We start from the raw sequence: 21,188 nt of genomic DNA on the forward strand, positions 1-21,188 counted from the left end.
GCAGAACCTAGAGGGCTATAAAATTCTAAATGGTCTTCAGGTTCTGATAGCTCAAATGAGACATGGTAGACTAAGCCAGCACATTTTACTTTAATATACCAATATTTCCTGTTTTGATTTACAAAACCTTTCAAATCCTTTTTTCAAGATTCTCTTCCCTACATCAGCCTTCTCTCATCAGCAGTTAAACCCTGGCCCACTGGCTCCATGTGTAAACTACACTTTCTTAGTTATTCTTAGCTGTGTCCATGATCTTAATTCTTTAGGCAATCACTCTCTATCTACTTCTTCATTTTAAATTTCTCAACTTCAATTTACTCCCATTAATTTCTTCATCATCTGACTTCTATCAGAATCCTTGTCCCCATCTTTCCATTCTGCAATGCAGCATTTGCATCAGGTATTCTTCCTCCTCCCCTTTCATCAGACGTGGGCACAGATGCTGCAGAAGATGAGGAAAAGACAGATAACTTCCCTGGTCCATGCTTTAATATCCATGCTTATCCTGGTCCAGAACAGTTACTGCAGACCAAATTCACACTTTTGGTGTAGCATGAGCTCAATGATGAGGGAATAATTCGACATATCAGCCAGTAAAACTGGTCTTGCTTGAGCATGTACAAACATATTACTTTAAGATTCTGCCTTGGCTAAATTTCTGCAGTATTTCAGGCACTGAAAAGCATTCTGACAAAAAAAGGTACTGATACTAAATTTAAAATCATTGTTAAAGAACTGTTGATATTTTTCAAGTTTATCAGAATTCTTTCTAAATGAAAGTTTGTTTTAGGAATGTTTTCTTCCTGAAATTGAGTTTAATAAGTATTGTATCTAACATTTAGCCAAAGGTTAATCTTATCTTCTCATTACAAACAGATGAAAGCTTGATTAACTTTCAGAAGAGCCAATGAACCAGTTTTGCCCATTAAGATTTCCAGCCAACAAATTCTACTCTTTAAGCAGATGTTGTTTAGGCTGCAGTACATAAGATTAAAATCTGTATTCTGCCACCACCATTTTTTTAACCTTAAAATGATATAAAACATCCAGATTTTTTCTTCAAAATAAATGCCTATATAAAACTTCTGGTTTTTGTAATGTTTCTGCCACAGCACTGCAATTACAGTCAAGTTAATTTAGCTCAAAGATTCCAGACTATTAGGACTAAGGAAAGTACATGGTGCAATTTATTCTCTAATGATATTGTGTAAAGGCAAACCTATCACTTGCTGCTGGTGTTGAAATGCACGGCCTTAAATGAAAAAGGAAGCATAAATTAATTAGACACTAAAGTGTCAAGGTTTTAATGACCCCTCTACTGGGAAGCAGTGAATAACAGAAACCTTTAAACAGCTGATTAGAATAACCCTCATGTGCCAGCAATGTTGTTTTAATTTTGTAGTTTAAGAGATACTCTGTTGGAAATACAAGAATTCAGAGCAACAGTTCTTTTACTTTGCTAGCCACAAAACAATAAGTTGCACTTAGACATTTTATAACCAATTGTGTATGAATTAATAGTCTAAGAAAATTCCACCAACCCAGTCAGGTTACAGCACCTCTCAGCTCTGAGCCAAGGGAAAGCAGCACTGGATTAGCCAGCATGGAGCATTCCAGCTGCAAACAGCAAAATCCAGACTCTTCATCTGGTCTGTAAGAAGCGCTGGCAGCCCCTCTCCCCACCTGCACATCCAAGAATGCCTGGATGGAGCAGTTAACTCATCACAAGTGTTTGCATGGCAGCTTCTCCTCACAGCCTGATCCACAGGTTGCATCTCCACCTTCCATCCTGTCTCACCTCTTTGCTGAGGAAGGGATAAAGGGCAGATATTATTTTCTTTTCACTGGTACAGCTCTCCCATTGCTTAGATGAACAAGCTGAAATCTTTGTGTCAAACATGCACTCTTGAGGACAGCTGGTTACACTGGGAATAGCACTGTTTTCAGTCTGAGGAACTTGTTGTATTTGTTTATGGAAAACAGCATCCTCAACTAATGATGCAGTTACCCTGGAAATATTCCAATTCAGTTTAAATTAAAAACATCACTTCTACTAAGAGAGCTGGCATCTCTAGAGAAAGGAGGAACAATTTTCCCCTTCCATTGCAGCTCTGGTGGGGTATAGGACAGAGAGTTCTCCTTGGTGATACAGGGAAATGAACCCACATCTCCCAACTACCATGTTTCTCTAAGTAGGATGAAAATAAGTTATTTGGAGGTATGTCTGCAGTCCTTCTTTCTGGTCTTTTTCTATTTCTAAAAGAAATTTTCTTGCTTTTGTAATCAGCAACAAAAACCAAAATCATTTGTTCCCCTGAGGAAAACGCAATTTTCTAGGCTAGAAACTCATTTTCATTTTCTTGAGACTATCTCAGCACTACACTTTGCAGCTGTAGAACTGCCAATCCACCTCAGAACTGTAATGCCACTAACCACCAGCCTACATAGCCCAAAAGGTGGGATTCATCCTCAACCTAGAGGACACAGGAACAGCATTAAAAGTAAGGATTGAGGGCAACCAAATTCTAAAAAGCTGGTTGTTAGGGAACTTCTCTGAGAGAAGTCTGGACACCTAATGTTAGGAGTAAAAAAAGGTTACCCATTTTTTTAAAAGGTTGCAGAGTTGCAAGTTGGGCTGGTTGCTGGTGGAGGAGAATTCTTTGTTAACTTCATGTTGTAATCACCTGTTAAGAGTCGGTTGTTGACCCCCTATTGTTAGGAATTCCCCTTTTTGTCAGTACCACCCTGCCTGCTGCCAGGTGGATGACCCCTCTGGACAGTGAAAGGAGGGGACATCGGAGGGCATGCAAATGACCTCGGAGCCAGCATGCCATGGGAAAGCCACCCCACCAAACCTACCAAAAAGACCCAAAAACAACGAGCCAACACAGAATTAAGAGATCAAAGTGATGTCTGGATGTGAGGAACAAAGTCCAGAGCCTGCAGAGATGCTGAGACCCTTCTTTGACCCTCACCTTAGCCAGGAGGACCTCGGCTAGAGGCAGGACTCTGGAGGGCAATCCAAAAAAGGGAACAAGTGAATTCCTGATGCTCTCCTGTGGACAGAACCCCCAGCTCTGCCCACAGACCAGTGGACAAAGCTGCACTCATCCTCCTTCTCCAAGTCATTCCTGGGAACTCGACAGCATGAGTGCAAGGCCCGTCGGTTCTCCTGCCAGTGCTGATCACTTTTAATAAAGGCATTAAAAAGCAGAAAGGTCCCCTGCCCCTGTTTATTTCACCCAAGGTAAGAAGGCCAGCTGCTTGCTTTCAGTCTTGGGCAAACTCTGCCTCATGGCTGAGGCCTGCCAGCTCCGGCCTGCCAACAGAGCTCAGCTGAGGCTGCTACAGTGTGGTGGTGATGTGCCTTGGTGCTGCTGGCTGCCAGCCCCTTCTGAGTGCTCTGCCTTCGCCCTGCCTGCTCCCAGGAGAGCATCCTCCTCACTCCAGCCGGCTCTGCTGCTGTAGCTCTGAGCCATGCACAGCAAACAGAGCACTAATGCAGTCCCTCAGCACAGAGCTCTGAATAGACGTCTCTTTGCAAGGCTCCTGTGGTGTGTAAATGTCTCCTACCCTTCCTGCTCCCTGCTGAAGGACTAAATGTTTGCTTTTCAGGAGCTCCTGATCTTTTGCTTAACTTAAAGTTGACCATTCAGCCGAGGCATAAAGAGGCATTAATTAGATAGCCTAGAATGTCAACATTATTAGATTTACAAGGTTTTCTGCACTTGAAATTCTTTCTTTGCTCTTTGAACAGGGAGGCCTCCCAAACATTACCAAAAATAACGCCCAAACTTGAATTCAGGCTTATGTTATGATCCTTTTCATTCATATCCCTTTTCCCCTCTGTACTTTTTGAAGGAAGAGGTTTCTAGCAGGGAAGGGAAAAGTCTGTTTTTCTATAGGCTGTAGCCATTGGCTTTACCCATGGAAAGCCTTTCCCACAAAATTAAAGCTTGAAATTTATGCAGATATATCTCTACATAAAACATCCCCAGATAGTATTTTTAAAATTTTATTAGTAATAATGAGGGTTTGAAACTTACCCCTGCAGAGTGATTTTAGCATTTTTAATGATTGCATACCAAAGAACTGGAAGCCAATGTCACAAATCTACATTACCTTTGTCCAGTACAACTAAGGCCCAGTTAAGTCAAAGCAATGTCTTTAAGGATAACGTTAAATATAAGCCATTCACTGCAGTGACACAAAGTCCAGCGCAGAATCTGTTTGTTCAGCACAGTGTTCTGTTTTCTGCAAGGTTGTTTTTCCAGTGCCAGGATAGGTTCTAGTGGGAAAATTCCTTCTTAAAACTCTCAAGTTCTACGACAAAGAGAAACTACAAATGCCATTCTGTGTCAATCTGTGCAAAACAGAAATAGTTCCACTCGTGTACAGACTCAGCTTTTTTGCTTGGGACTGACACAGCTTCTCTTTTATCTCTGAGTCAACAATATGTGGCCCACAAGATAGAACTGCAAATATCTTTCATTTCAACATAGAATTTGATATCTGAGCAGCTAGATCCACTTTTATTCTGTGTAAAGTATTACTTGTCCCTTCTGATTTTAGGTGTTATGTCAAAGCTAATGTACCCACACATCCATTTAATTTGTAAAAGTAAAGCCTGACAATTTTTAGATGCAAACAAGGCACATGTTGGGCTATGTTTGGAAAAATTTTACAATGAACAAGCAAAACCAGTCCCCATCTAAATAACCTATCACTAGTTCTTCCCATGTTATCATTTTATATATGAAATCCAAACATACAATTTCAGTTTAGATTACCCTGATGTTTAAATTAATATCTTAGCAAACAAGACCTTGCTCTCAAATTCTTTCTGTACTAGTAAATAAGAAAATCCCATGATGTGTAAGGACAGATGATACAGAAAATTATATTTTCCTTCCATCTCCACAGTTGCTTCCTCTGTGACTGTTAGTCAGGAAGACAGTGAGAATAAAGACAAGCAGTTTTGTCATTCATGTACATAGCATGTACATGAAACTCTTTCCTCAATTTTTGATTGGTAAAGCAAAACTTCAGTCAGGTAGAATTTTCAAATGCTGTCACTATTTCTGATGAATTCCAGTTCAGAAGTCAAATTCACTCAACTACAGTCTCTTATCTCCTTTTGTGACTGCATAGACATCAGCTCCATGTCAGATTCTCTGTCAGCATCTGTACAAGCAGGGTGTAGGAATTATCCATGTTTGAAGCTAAGTGTCAGTAATCTATTTTTCAGTATAGATCCAGTCTTCTTCATCAGTTTTAATCATATTCCCATACACACTGAAAATTTCCTCTGAATAAATTGTGGGAGAAAGATAAGTTGTGTATTTGACAGTGATCTTAATCATGGTGGGCTCCTTTCTTTTCTTCCAAATCCACAAATTAAAGGAATTTTACTTTACTGATGGTACTTCATTGTCAGTCAAGAAGCTACATGTTGGCCTTTCATTTTGTACCTTTGTTCTGCCTTGTGTTTCAGAGAAAAAAGAGAGGATCATGCAATTCTAGGGATACTCAAACTCTCTTACAGCAGTTTGCTGACAGATCTGACATTGATAATCATGGTTATTGCTGAATAGAATCTTGGGCTAACAAATTACAAGGCAGTCTATAAAAAAGCGCCAGAGATTTTGTGTCATCTATAAAACAGAATTAGTAGAGATCCCATGGACAGAAAGTTGACAGGTAAGGCTTTTTGTCCTACCTTAATAGAAATGAATAATCAAAATATTCCACATTTTAGAATGAAAAACTCTGAGTTTCAAGTGGGAAACTTCAGTAAAAACCTATGGCTTGGACTATGACTAATGAAATTCAATAAAATACATGAGTGTACAATAAAGAATTAGTGGCTGAGTATACATCTCCAAACAGTGATTAGAATATTCATTTTATTCAGTTGATGTGTTTGAGAGTCACTGGATGACACCAGCTGACTGACAGAGGTGCTGTGGGGAGTGAAGCCTGAGCATGTTTTCGTAACAATACAGTAAAGGTTTGTCTGATACAGTTTGTTCTGATAATACATTTGCTCTTCTACAGTACATATTGTTTTCAGGTACCATACTGCCCAGGTACAAGGCTGAAAAAATGCCAAACTGCTCAAAACAGTGCATTTTCCTCAAACTGATAGGGATGTTTCTTTCCAATTCGGCCTCTTTAAAAAAGAAATTAAGAAAGCAAACTCTGAAAATCGGCCATTTCAGATGATATTTCAGCATTTTAAGCCCCTGATATACTCGTTTTCTAATTTTAAAAAATAATCTGTTTGGGTACATCATAGCAGTCATTTTTGCAAGGTATGGTGTATGGCCTGCAGCAGAGAATATACTTGTGTTTGGGTTTCATTCTTCTCATACTGAACAACCTCTCTCAGCACCTTCCTGGTTCTCTGCTCTCAGTGTATCATAACTCTTCCAGCTCATGTCCCATGGGCTCCTACAACTCCTGTGTGGATCCTGGGCATTCTATTACCTGGCAAGGCTTTGTCTTTGTGAGATAATTACACACTTGGAAAAGGATAACCAAAGACTGACTGGCTTTCCCATGCTCACACATTAAACAGTGGAAAGGACATAAAAATTCAAAAGGCCACCTTACCTACCAAGCCACCTCCGGTTTACAGAATTTAATCCTTTATTTCTATTTCACCTGCATTTCCCTCTCCCATTCTGCCTTCTAAGCCTTGGAACGGCTTCTCATTTAACCACATGGCAAACACTCTTCCCTATTTCAAATCTGTTTCGGGCTTATCTCGTAGCCAAAAGCATCTTCACAACTGTGAGCTTTTATTTAGGTCAATAACAAGGCTTCATTTTTCCTAGAGCCACAAAAGACTTTCTACAAGAACACTGAAAATAAAGTAGCCACAAAGAGAGATGCTCTCTTGAGACCTGTCTTTGGTGGCAACAGCACAATGTGAGCTTTTGATCCTCTGCAAGACTTTTATTCACAGATCAGCTAGGCTTCATGTCAGCAATAATAGAAGTGATGTTATTTTCCATTTTCCAATAACACCTTTATGGCATTATGTTATTTCTTCATTTTCAGTTAATACTTGCAATAAGACATAAATCAAGCCACAGCTGGGAGAAGACTTCATTGAAAGACAATTTCCCTTGCAGTGAGTGAGTGACCTTTCTTAAAAGAAGTTCAGAAGCTGTGCTGGAAACCATTCATTCATTTTATCAAATAACAAATAGCTACATTCAACTTTGACTTGTTGCCAGCACCTTGGTTCCTCACATTCAGTTTCAGTATAATGCCCAAACTAACCATAATAATTGATTAGAACTATTCTCTAAAATGGTCCAAAATCAAACCCTCTATTTTGATGTCAGGATCTGGATATTAAAAATATTCTATATCTTATCAGCTTCCTCTGGTTTATTGATGACTAGCAGTAAAAGAGATTGAAAAAACCAGGAGTTTCCACAATAGGTGAAACTGCTCTCTCACATGTCTGTATAGTGGATGCAGGCAAACTCGAGAATTTCCCCTTCTCTGCAAAATTCTTGAAACCTATAGGGATATACTCCTTACAGGACTTTGATCTTTTAGGAAGGAAGGCAGAACAGGAAATGCCAATGTATCTGAGCTAAACAAAAGCAGCATTAGAAGCACAATAGGCAGAATTTCATTGTTCCCTGCCCCTTCCTTTACACTTTCTTTTCATTTTATCATGTACAAATACATTTAGGTCCTCTCTTTCTTTAATTAAAGGCACAGGTTCTATACCTCAAGGATAAGTACCATTTATTATGTTTCCTTCTGCTTTGTGTAATGTGCTCATCTTAGTTAGAGTATTTAATCATATTTTTGCTTATGCCCATTGGTTCATTGGTTGAATGATTTTTCTTTCTTTTTTCTTTTGGAGTGGAAGCTTTAAGCAGATTATGCCTTTTCTGTCAATGTTATCCAAGACTCATAAAAATCTACTTGTTTTGTTACAAATAAAAGTTCATTTTCCACTTTAAAAATAATTTTTTAAATAGAGAAAACTTGGAAAAAACTAGAGAAAAATTTTTAAAAGTAAAATTTTTTGCCTAGTTGTGCAAAATTACATTAGGCATAGTGATACTGGAGGTTTTCAAGATGTAATTGGACTGGGTGATAGATGATCTCACCTAGGCTCCCCATCTGTGAGAGGCTGGACCAGATAAACTTTTGAGGTCCCTTCCAACATTGCCTGCTCGATTCCTCACTGCTTCCTCCTTTGCCTTGCAAAAGCAAAGCTTATCCAGTAAACATTCCTTCCATTTCAATCCTCAAACTTGTATTTTCGAAGTCAAAATGAGAAATGCAGAAGAACTCAAAATACAATGTTACTGGTGCCAAAAGCTTGTAACGAAGGCAGATTTCTAGCTGAAAACATTTTTATTTGGAACATTTGATGCCGTGTTTTTGAGATGGCCAAAATTCTTGAATGACCAATGCAATGACTGTAAATACACACTGAACACTAAATTTGGTCCCTAATCTTAATTAATCCCTAATAAGGATTAATTAAAAATGGTATTTTTTATGGGCTGTGTAAGGATTTACAAGGTTGCTGTCATGGTGCTGTGTAGCTCACAGCATACATTCCAGGGCTTCTTAACTCTTAAACTACATTGTAGATAAAGTAATGCATTTTCCATTCAAAAAGTTGAGATAGCCTTCCTGAAATTTACATTAAAATTACTTCATAAACTTTATGGCAATTTTTAAAATGAAGTATTCATATGAGGTTTTTGTGGGATTTACTTATCACCAGTAATTACAAACTTGTAAATCCTAGTGCAAGCCTATTCCTAGGCATGGACTGTATTTATAGTGGTGACACAATATTCCAGCTTAGGTATCTAAAGTTAGAATTCCAAATCCATACACTAAGGAATAAAAGAAGAACATACTGATTTTAGACTGTACTTGTTCTAAGCAATAAGGAGAACAGATAAGTGTAAAAATACAGGTGGGGAGGTGGGGAAAGAGGAATAGAAATCACAAAAAATGAAAGGGGTGTTATTTCTGGAAAATCAGCCGCATAGAATGGATGGATGCTGGTTAGGTAAAAGAAGCAGCTGCTGAGGAATACTTTCTGCATTGAACTCAGGGAAAAAAATAGTTGAACCATTATATTGCATTGAAGTTAACTGAAACCAGAGGGGTAAAAGTAAAATGGAAACAGCCCCAAAACACAATGTCATTGTGACTCTCGAGTGGATGGAGAGATCACCTAAATTATTCAAGGTGCAGACATAATGGAAACAGGTGCAACAGCATATTTTGGTGAAATAGAAGAGCAGTAATAGCAAGGTTGTTATCTTAGCTGAGTTTAAACAGCTGAAAATTGGAGAAGAAACAGAAATGTGACAGAATTGAGCTCCTGCAGCTTTTTGATAAATGATTATGAGAAATATAACTGTCCTGGCAGACAGAGCCAGGTTAGTGAACAGTATAAAGAAACATTCCTAGGCAATGGAACACAATTATCTAAACCACTACAATGAGATTATAGCCTGACCCAGCTTTGACTCTAGATGTTTAGCCCTTGCCTAAATCCTGGACACAGTCTGAGAATCAATATGGACAAATAAACATTCCAAGCTATAATGTATAAAATAACTTTTCTATTTTGAAGCCTAAGATCGAGAATGGACAAAGTTATTTTGTGACAGCCAGCCTCAGTGGTAGAGATGTTAATTTATTGGTATAAAGATACAGTTCTGCTTTCAAGAGTAGAGCCTGCAGACCTGATCCCAAGACTAGTTTTGTGCATCACTTCCGTGGAGCTTGGACCCAAAAGCTGTTGAGCTGCAGTGGTTCTGAAGAAATTTCATAATAACAATCTGCTTTGGCTATGTAAGATGATTGTAAGCTATTTTATGCTAAGAATATTGTATAATGTACTTTTACTATGAGCTGGAAAAATAGCTCTACAATTATTCAGTGAATTGGGTATTCCAAAATAGAGGTATTAGTAGCAGAAACGCAGTGATTAAACCATGTCCAACATGGGAGAGAAAAAGTTTGGCCTCCAAAGTGCTTCCTGAGGAACAGAACACTGAGGAACTTTGCCTTATAAAGAGGTGTAATGAGCACAGAGGTGGAGGTACACTGCACTGCACTGTTAAATGTTCTTTCTGGGAAGCCACTGGGTAAACCATCTTGGGCAGGCAGTGGAACAAGCATAAATGTCAAAAGGCATGATGCACAGACAGTTGCTAATTCATGGAAGTAGATAAAGTTACTCACAGTTACACCTCTTCTTTCTTTGAACCAAGGTTCATATCAAAACCATGCTGAGCACAGTGATGACATGGAAGCAATTAATGAGAATCCATGCCATTTTATAAACTGTAATACACCTCTTCTTTTACCCAGAGACAATTTCATCCATCATTGACTGTAGGCACCTCGGGAAAGTCTGGAAGAACTGCTGCTAAGCACAGTACTGCATAGGAAGTTCTAGCTAAAGAGCAGAAAAAAGTAAGCTTCTTCTTAGCCTGCAATTAAAGAGAAGGCCTTATGAACAGAAAATGAAATTTCTGCAGCTGTAGTTTGTCAGTAGGTCTAGTCTGAACAATTTTCGGTCAGAGCAAAACAGGAACCTGTCTTCCTGACATAATCTATTACATGCATTAAATCTACATTGCTCTGAGAAATAGTACTTTAGCTTTTATAACTATTTCTGTCTGTACTTTCACCTACGCAAAAATGCATTAACCAGATATCCTGTATTCTTGTCAAATTCTGACTTTGCTTGCTCTGAATTTATCCTGCAGTAGACAGGTAACTGTAAATACATTATTGCCACAATCCAATCACAGCAAATATTATGGAGCATTTGGGAAAATATTTCACCTCCTTGTTTGTAGCAATTGACTTGATAAAGTACCTTGTATTTTATTGTAAAATTATTAGCCTGATTGATTACTAGGACATAAGGTCTGAATATCTTCAACTGGAGAAAATTGCTACAGGAAGGAAGGTACTTTGCCTTCCTCTGAAGCAGCCTAATTTGATGTGGTACAGGATTTTATGTGAGATATACATTCCATTCCTGTGGGAAATATAATTTTCCAAACATTTTCTTGTGAGGGTTGTGTCTTTGAATAGGATGACATGCTAGAGACTGTGTCACTCAGAGTCTTAGAGATGTACCAGGCTTCAGGCACTCAGCAGGGTTTTGCCTGTTTCTTCTCTCTGAACACACCAAACCAGGAACATTGGTGACATCTGGAAAATAAGGTGACAGATTACATCAGAAAACTGCTGGCGAAATCAGATTTGCATCCAGAAGGATCTGGGATGGTCACTGTGGCCCATGGACTTGCTAATAAGCAACCCCTCCTCCAAGGGTGAAAAGGCAAAGACCAAAGACATTGTTAACCAAGGAGTGCTACTGTCCCCTGAGAAAAGCATTAGTGCCTCAGGTCAGCAAACACTATCAGGAGACAACAGTCATCTAGTTCTGTGTATTAGTGGGTCTCAAAAAAATTACAGTGCTGGAGGCTTGGGTACTACCACACTGAAACATCAGGGATTTGATTGAATTTTAAATAGCAGTAGCATTGAGCACTTCTGAAAATTATCATCTTCTAATATCGTAAAACTGTCTGAAATGCTCAAATTTGCATTCAGATCAGCAAAATGTCTTCATCAGAATTGCCTGAAAACATCAGCATTTCTATATGGTAAGTATGCTAGACTGGATGAGAATTTATCCATTTTCTTAATTCAATAGTTTCATCAATCCATCCTTCCTGCTTTCTTTCGTACAAACTTTTATCCCACATATGATAATTTCTCTAAGAAATTCTTGCTGCCTGCTAGATTTCCCCTCTTAACCTGTGGTCTTCTGCATTACTTAAGGCAAGTTTCACACTTCTGAAAATAGTTCATTTGCAAAAGACAGTCATTTCTGTTCATTCAAGAGTTTGACACAGTATTAGTCCTCTTAATTACTGTTTACCATGAGATTTTTATGTGTCATAAAACATGCTTGTCCTGGGAGCTCTGAGGCGGCTGTTCTGAACTTTGTAGGCATGCTTCTATTCCTCAGTTTTCTTCTTTTCTCTTTTTTAAGCTCAAAAATCACAAAATATTATGTAGAAATAAAAGGCCCAAAAGTGCAAATTCCATGTAAAATATAATTTTATCCAACCTTGTGACAATAGCAACAGACAATCATTTTCATTTTCCCAGTAGGAATGTGGGCAGAGGTTATTAGCTCTCAAAATCCTGGAGCAATATACAGTACCAAAATAAAAATCTGACTTCCCCCATAAACAAATTTTCTCCTCTAAGAAACACTTCGATCCACAAGTCTATTGAGCAAAATAAACATGAATACTCAAATACAATCCTTATGTTTCACAAGAGGGAAGGTAAGAGGAAAATATCACATACAGCAACAATAACCAGAAAATGCAATAATGACAGTCTCTGTTTTGTTGGTTCACTATCTACCCCTGTAACCCTTCATCACTACCTGAGTACTTTTGCCAGACTGATTGTGAATTTCTATTCTGTATCACTTAATGCCACCTACCTCATTATAATCCTCTTGACAGCACAGAAGAGATGATCTGATGGAGCAAGCTGACAGAAATAAAAGATATTTTAGCAGAAGAAAGCTTCTTTAAACAATATGTTTCTGAAGGGAAATTCATCAAGGACAAGAGCAGCAACAGAGTAATTCTTCTACAGTTAAGACATGAAATACAGACTATTGTGTAAAACACAATTTTGCCAAATTCCATATGGGTGATTGAAAAGCAGCACTATGGGCAGATTTGCAATAAGGCATTGGGGCTATCCAGCAGTGTCCTCATGTAACAATTCTAAATGGTATATCTGTCAGTTAAATGGGATTCTGCCAGTTTAATGACAAACTCAGTCTAAATATCTGAAGATCCTTCAAATTTTGGAATGATTAAAAATTGGACATTAATCCATACATAACCATTTGGATGATGACATTTTGAGCCTTCTCATTGCCAGAAACTTATTAAAAGTTTATTAAATTTATCTCTAGTATCTATGCATCTGCAGAGGATCACCTAGAACTTGCATTTTTGAGTTTCATCATTACTGCAGCAGATGCTATTATTTTTCCTCAGTAGAATCAAATAGGTCCAAGAGCAATTTGGGTTAGTCTAGATCAGCACTTTCCAACACATTTATTCTATTTGGAGCTGGTTCATGTTTTTTGAGGGGTTATGCTGTTTACATCATGTCCTGAAATGTCTTTAAACTGCAAATTGCAATGTGAACAAAGCGTCATTTGCAGCTAATGAAAACTTGTTTTATGAGTCAGGCATGATACAAATCAATTAATTAGTTTAAAAAAATTTTGGATCTTTATTTTGGGGTTTCCTACTTTTGTTTCTATGCAGTTGCAACATTAGTGGATGTTTTTTCTAAAGCACAGCTCCCTCTTCTTATAAATTAAATCCAGGAATGACATGACTCCATGATCTGAAATCTAAATAAATTGTTAGATATTTAAAAGAGAATACATTTTATAAGACTCAGAATTTTTTTAAATTTCTGATTAACATGATCGGTGGCATAAAAAGTTGAAAATTTATTTTCCCTTTGAGAATTACCTTAAGAATTGTAATCCTGGGCTGTTAGCCTTTAGCCAGTGAGGAATTCTGGTGCTCTTTTTTGGCAGAAGCAATCCATCAATCCCTGGAAGAAATACATTACATCTCAGCAAAGAAAACAGCCCACACCATTACCAACCTGCAAGTGCCATGCTCCATGGTAGAATGGGATGTCACGTCCCATTAGCAGTATGTTAATGACACTTACCTTGAAATATAATTTTCAGTTTTCAGAGCTGATGGGTATTGGATTATGGTTGAGGTTAGGGTTACAGGGGGATCTTGGTGAGTTGGAAAGTTCTGTTTGTTCTTCATATTCCCAAATAAAGCAAGTTGTTCAAAGCAAGGCCCTAAAATACTAGCTGTATTAAGTCATGGGATGAAACACGACTCTAAAGCAATCAATATTTCCTCAGGCATTCAAGCAAGAATAATTATTTTGGAAGTAGTCAATCAACTTCTTCATACCAAGAAGTGACATTATGTCTAAATCTCAAGTAATATTTCCTGCCTTTAATGCCTTATAACACTGCATACTATTTAATTTGCATTCTTTTTTTCTTGAGATTAGGACCAATTAGAAAAATTGTACAATGTCAGTTCTAAAAAGCAACTTTTTTCTAGAAACCAGACATGTTTATAGTTTGGAAGACCTGTTATCTCACATTAGCTAGCATGACATAAGGCCATAATTTAAATATACTTAGCAAAAATCTGTCTAAACAGAGATTAACTGATATATGCATTTTCACAAATCATTTTGGCATCTGAGGTCTGATTTTGCTATTTTGCCTTCCCTGGATCTTTTTGAGGCAATTGTAGAAGAAATAACTAGAAAAGCAATATTGGCAATGTATTGGAAAAATCATGGTTACAGATGGTGTAAAGAATGCTATCCTGTTGAAAATCTATAAAGACTTGGAGCAAAATATAAAAGAAAGAGATATAAAAATACTTTATAAAATCCAAAAGCATTCTAGTTTAGCAGAATGCTTTATCTGCAGAGTTAAAATACACTTTAAATTTGAAGGTAGGGATTGTAACAGGTCATGTCCTTAGCATTGCTGACCCAAGGTGAAGTCCAAGATGCTCCAAGCTATATTGTCAATGCCTTCAACAGGATAATACTATATTCCCTACTTTTAATAATGTTCTCAGCTTGACACCATCAAATTATTATATGTTTCTTTTGACAAAAGTAAAGTTTGTATTTCTCAGAAGTCACTACATATGACATTTGCAATTGCCTTTTTTTTACCTTTTGTTTTGTAATAATAAAAGTGACGAGGTTTACTGGAACACAAAATCCAACCTATTAATGTCCAGAATTACCATCTCCCAGGAGAAGAGTGGACTCTTCACCAACGCTGTCATTACCAACATCAATTTTCTGTGCATGCTATGGTTTCCATAGAGGTGTTTAGATGCTGACACAAATGTGAGATGAATGAAGACTGTGGGAATCTGTGCGTAGGTGTGCAGTAGCCAGGCTGCTGGGAGTGGAGCGTGACTGATGTGCAGATAGCAGGCTATGTGTGGAGAATGATAAACGTGGCAGGGGGGAGGGAAGAGGAGTGCACTCGTGAAAGGGAACTTGCTTTCCCCTGCCTGACTTTGCAGCACACCCCCTCTTTCAAGGTTATCTCCTCTCTCCCCGTATTCGATTACACTTGACAGTGATGAGTGCTGCAGCCAGATGAGACACACTTATTTTGCTGAACAATCCCAGAGGACTTTGAAAGACAGAACAATCCCCCAGCCAAGGAACAACTTAGGTCTCCAGGATACAAGCTGGGCATTTTTATTTTTTCTTTAGAAACAGAGGTTTAAAGCAGCTGAGGTTATTTGTAGACTGAGGTCAAACCCAGCAAATATCCACATAGTCAGTTTTAAGGGACGATTTTATATTTATCCAAAAGTCCTGCTACACCAATATAAAGCATTTGCAGGACCAGTCCTTTCTGGGACTTCTGTTTTCAGTGATCCACTCCAGTCACCAACCACACATGAGGTTCCCCAAGGCTGGCCAAGAGACGCAGACAGACACACAGGGCAGACACAAGGTGAGGGCTCAGAGGAGCCTCTGGGAGCCCCTGGCCCTGCCTGCGCCCTGACAGTTTTCCTCTGTAGGTTTTGAGTTAGCAAAAGGGCATCAATGCCCCTTTCTCTCTCCCTGGGGCTGTGAAAATTTTTCACAACTGTTGTTGGACTGTCAGGGAAGGATTCTGAAGCCCATTGCCAAGCCCCTTCGGTTATTTTGTGTCTTAGCATTTGAAAATACTCCCCATAGGAGTGAGTCCTCACCAAAGGACTGGGTAAGCTTATTTCTCCAAACTTCCTGCTTACATCATTCTGTGAAGGGAGGATGAGCAAGACCAAGTAAAGATGTTAAATTCATTGTAATGGCTGGTCACTTTAATGAAAAACCCTATATTCACGCACAAGCGACTGTTCCATTTTACTGTGTTCCTGACTTTTTTGCCATGAAAGCATTAATTACTTTGCAAATCAAAATAGGTGTGCATATTTTGTACATTTATATAAGGGTACATTTGTATACTTGTACATTTTGTACATTTATATAAGTGTTATGTATACACATACAACAAGGGACAGGTTTAAATTAGCTGTTGGGAGGAAATTCCTTGCAGTGAGGGTGCTGAAGACTGGAACAGGTTGCCCAGAGTAGCTGTGGATGCCCAATACCTGGTAGTGTTCAGGACAGGTTGAATGGAGTTCTGAGCAATCTGGTCTAGTGTAAGGTGTCCTTGGCCATGGCAGGGGAATTTGAAATAGATTATCTTTAAGATCCTGCCCATCCCAATTGATTCTGTGATTCTGTGACATTTAGTAAAATTTCTAAATTCACAAGAATTTTTTACACTCTACAGCAATTTGTTTCAGGAAAACCTACTGTTTGTTTAAGTGTTACATTTTATTTTTCACTGGGCAGTTTTTCAGCTACCAACCTCTGGTTATTTTATATCCAGATTTGAGGTGATGAGGGTATTTATAATAAGGATTTAAAACATTATGCTGAAGGAAAGTGACACTAATAGACACTGAACTTTCCAAAGCTCCTATTATTGCTCAACTGTGACTCTTTTAACATGCTTTACCTGAATTCATTATAGATACAGTCTTCATAGACTTTTAGAAAATACTTTCCTGGCAGTATTTCTGTAGCAATGCCTCTTATCCATCCAAGATGAACTGGAGGATCTAATCCTTGTTTGTTTGGTGCAATAAAAATATTGTCCACATAAAGGTACCAACAAACTGTTATACAATCAATGACCAACTGAGCAATGGGATCAATCTTGCCCTAGACTTTTGCTTTTACCTGTAAAAATTTGGCATACCAAATTTAAAAATATCTGCTTCATTGAATTCTTTCTCTCACCATTCTGAGACATACCCCTCACACTGAATGAATTTTAAAATATTCAGTTCAAATCCCATGAAAGGCCAAGGCCAAAGACTTCAGTTACATTACTGCTGAAATTCAAAGTTGAGCCTTGACTGTACTTTCTTTCTCTACTGCTGCTGAGGTTATTGTTAGCAATAATTTTACTGAGAAAAGAAGGTGGATTAAAAAAAAACCTTCAAAAAGAGAAAGAATGAGTGGTTAAATAGCAGTGTTCTGCAAGATATACTTAGAATCAATCATTTTACTGTTTCCTCAGCCACACTAGTGATCATAAATCCTGTATCTTTTTCCAAGCTCAGTGGTTGTGCCAGCCCTTCATCCTGAGAAACTTTGTGTGTCCTGTACAGGACTTCACTGTAGGATTATGGATTCAGGAGACAGCTCTGCTCAAGGGGTTTGTTTGGTACAGCACACCAGCATGGGCAAAAGGAAAAGCAAGCCTTGAAGATAAAGAAATGGAAAAGGAGGTAGAAAAAAAGAGAAGTAATTTGTAGCTCATGACAGACATTTTGTTTATTGAGGAGTTCTTCTACCTTGACTCACTTGCATTTGGTAACTGGAACTGGAATTCCATTGGGCTAATTTGGAATTGACCAATAACATCTGGAAAAACTTTTTTCACCTTAGAAGATTTAGAGATATGCACACAGAGCTGACAAATATTTGTCTCTCTAACCTCCCAGTTGCAGATATGGTAAAGACTAAAGCAAAGTCTGCAAATGGAGTCATGTTTTCTCTCATGTCAGCTCACTGAGAAAAAAGTTACATTTTTCGTAAGAAACGCAATGGTCTTTCTCCCTTCCTCATATATGGAGGTCATGACATATAATCCACTGCACATTTGCATTTGGTTCAAACTCACCAGTCTGCTTCTAGGATACAATGAAGTTTGAGGAGAAGACTTTGTTAGTCAAAAGATCTTGTAATGGAAAAACTGTTCCAGAATTTTCCAATGGCCTCACTGCTCTGGAAATAAAGCAAAACCAACAAATTTAAAAACAAAAACCAAAGCAACAAATTAAACCAAACAGTCCCTAAACACCACAGAACCAAACAGAATAAAGAGAAGCCAAACATTTTCCATGTCAGCATTGGTTAAAACAAATGGGTACAGAAATAGGGATGCAGTTACAAGATGCTGTGGTTGCAGGAGCCACTCTACTATTGAAGAAACAAGTCATGAGCTACAAACCTCTGCTCTATATCTGCACCTTGCACCAGCTGTTAGAAGCAATGAGTGATAGATTCCAGAACCTTCTTTTGAGTTTTGAATTCATTGTCAGTCCAGAAGAATTAATCATTGCCTTTCAAGAAGGAAGACCTCGTGGTTTTTTGTGGTGAGAGGAAGATGCTACTGTTAAGTTTGCCCCTGGGATGCTGTGAAGTTGTTTCACATTGTACAGTTACCAAAACTTAGTGGCAGCATTAAACCCAAATCTCCTGACAGCTGGTAAGTAGCAATTGTAAGGAGAAGCTTCTGAGCAAGCCCACTCTGGCTGGGATGCATGGCAGGAACTCAAAATCAGCACTTCAATAACTTCAATACCTGTAGCCAGTTATCCTTCCCTATCCCCTGAGACTTTTGGGTTTTTTGACAGTCAAGACATGGGGTATGGCTAAACTTTGGTCATCTCCCCACCTCAGGCTGGCAAGGTAATAATGCAGAGTATGGGTAATTCACAATTCACCTCTGTCTCCACATTAGAGATGAAAGATCCAGTCCTCTGGGCAAACCAAATCAGCCAAAACCTGACTACTCAGAGGCATTTCCAGCTGACAAATACATCAGAAATCTCTCTATTCTAAAGTATTCTTGGGCAAAAGACAAAATATGTTTCAAAATGCAGGGCTAAACTTATATATGCAGTACAATACTGCAGATATAATAGACTATTGGGCCATGATATACACGTTTTGTGTTGGTCCTTCCACAGACAAGATCCTAAAAAACCATTTAAATACTTTAAATTATGATGTCACTAAAACTTTAAAACTCTGAGTGGTTCCATATATTAAATATACAGATACATGTGGATAATTTTATAACCATAATTAGCTCTCTTTATAATTGTAATGGTTTGACATCAATGAAACTCCAAAACTGTGTGTAGTTTTATATAGTAAATATATGGATACATATGGATGATTTTATAACCATAATTACATATCTTTATAATTGCATTGGTTTGTGTACACACACACAAAAAAAAAAATGTTACGTTTAATAGTCTTTCTCCCAAAATATCAAAGGTGAAACAAAAACCATAGTTTTTCACATTCATTTGATCCCTTTGGGGCAGTTTCTATACCCTTTACTTCTGGAGCTCTAGGTAAAGCATCTAACCACCAGGAGAGTAGCAGGTACTGCAGATTGACTGCAATCAGAGCCTTGTTCCCTTTTAAGAGAATTCAGTGGATGTTCCAAATGGAAAGATTTTGGCTTAACTTGGTTTCATACCTACATTCACAAACAATGCTGCCTCAATTTCTTTCAGTCTCAAGTGTGCATGACTAACTGATAATTTCCTGCATTTGTGACATTCCATGATCTTGCTTGATGCTGCCAAAGTTTGTGACTACACAGAAAAGCAGTGGCAGGTTGAGAGTGAATGACCCCCGGTAAGTTATTTTGAAATTGCCAGACTTCGCTCTGCAAGTTTAGTCTCTCATAGCAACGTGGGCAGCATATTCTGTGCTGGCTTCATTAAAAGAAAACGATTCCGTCTTTCAGTCAAAAAAAAAAAAAGAAAAGCTGTAACTGTTGAAGCAGCATGCACCTAATAAGAGACTTCTAAATCTGGCTCCATCATTTCAGTCTGTGGACTAGCAGAACGGAGCTTGCAGAATCCTTCTCAAGTAAGTATTTCTTTCTCTTTACTGCATGGTTTTTTGTCTTTTTCTTTTTTTAATTTAAAATTCATAACAGGTAGTAAAGAAGTCTTCAGCCTTGAATTAGTGGTGCTGCAATATGACAACTGGATGCCTGCTTTAAATACGAATTAACATGCTCTGTTGTTTCATTTGGCAGACATTACTGCCTTTAAAAGGAAATAGTTAATACATTAAGGTACAAGACAGCAAATTATATAGATGGAGCTTCCTAAAGCTGCAGTGCTGGAAAGCTAATGAAATGATTTATAATTGACTGTCATGATAGGGTTTTTTTAAATGAGTTATGTATCTTGTCTTTGCATAATGCACATCATGGAACATGTCTATTTGATCTCATCAAAACTGGAATATGTATTCTGAATATGCTACTGGCCATTAAGTATGAAATTATCAAAATAATTTATATCTTCAAGAAAGGAAATATTCAGGCAGTGGCATTAATATTATTAAAGTTAATATGTACACATTAAACCTAGCTCAGGTTTGTATTAAATTATGAAAGAAAATATATGTAGTGCATTACTTTGTCTAATTATACAAAGCATTAGTCAAACATTGATAAACCCAGCAGAGTATAGATGAAAAAATTGTATGCAAAACAACAGAAATGCATAACATTTGCCAAAACAACCAGCACTTACTGTAGCATGCTTTCTGCAAGAGTATTTAAACAGCTCTGATGGACATGTCTCTTTAATATAATGAATGAGGTGGGACTATGGCTGTGGAAGGAAAATAAATAACAATATTTTGCTTTGTGTTTAAATTGCAAGTGTTCTAATAGAAAGGGGTTAGAAACAGGCAATGCAAAGGGCTACTTTTACATTTGGTATGCAAACACACATATATCCAAATACAAACAGACCTTTTTTGTTCTTATTTAGTCATACCTGCTTATCACCAATTCCTGGGGCATGCAACTCTGATTGCAAACATGCAGGTTTGCAGCCCTCAGCAGAAATATATTATAGCTGCATCTGAGGCATTACAGCACCAGAACCAGTATTCTGGAAACATTTAGCACAAGCATATACTATACCTCCAAGTAGTATTATTTGTCACAGTTTTTAATGTAGGGAAAATTGTGCTGCAAAAAAAATCACACTGTTTAGTTAACTTCTGCAGAAAACTACATAAATACTTCCCTCCTGCTCAAGTTACCCATCCCTCAACAACCCATGGTAACAGCAGTCAAGATTAAAATTACCACTTATTATTATTAAATTACCACTTATTTCTCTCAGTTATTTTCAAAT

General features: G+C 37.9%; 1 protein-coding gene and 1 long non-coding RNA gene across 9 annotated transcripts in view; one reads left to right on the forward strand and one right to left on the reverse strand.

Moving 5' to 3' along the window:
• Positions 1-20,643, reverse strand: part of LOC113458765 (uncharacterized) — an 84,624-nt gene extending 63,981 nt beyond the window's left edge. The window contains exons 1-5 of the long non-coding RNA XR_003379312.2: positions 20,574-20,643; positions 17,903-18,006; positions 13,611-13,695; positions 12,551-12,600; positions 11,161-11,235 (exon numbers count right to left, since the gene is read on the reverse strand). This is a non-coding gene — a long non-coding RNA (uncharacterized LOC113458765). The remainder of the gene's footprint in view (positions 1-11,160; positions 11,236-12,550; positions 12,601-13,610; positions 13,696-17,902; positions 18,007-20,573) is intronic.
• Positions 19,486-21,188, forward strand: part of BEGAIN (brain enriched guanylate kinase associated) — a 160,347-nt gene continuing 158,644 nt past the window's right edge. For 2 of the 8 annotated variants that reach the window (XM_074542345.1, XM_026791169.2), the window contains exon 1: positions 19,488-19,896. The gene's annotated coding sequence lies outside the window, so the exon portion shown is untranslated. Of the gene's footprint in view, positions 19,897-21,188 lie in introns of all 8 variants that reach the window. The other 6 variants (XM_005483221.4, XM_026791163.2, XM_014264520.3 and 3 more) reach the window with 5 other exon arrangements.

The sequence above is a fragment of the Zonotrichia albicollis genome, chromosome 6 (assembly GCF_047830755.1).
Source record: "Zonotrichia albicollis isolate bZonAlb1 chromosome 6, bZonAlb1.hap1, whole genome shotgun sequence".
Taxonomy (NCBI): Eukaryota; Metazoa; Chordata; class Aves; order Passeriformes; family Passerellidae; genus Zonotrichia; species Zonotrichia albicollis.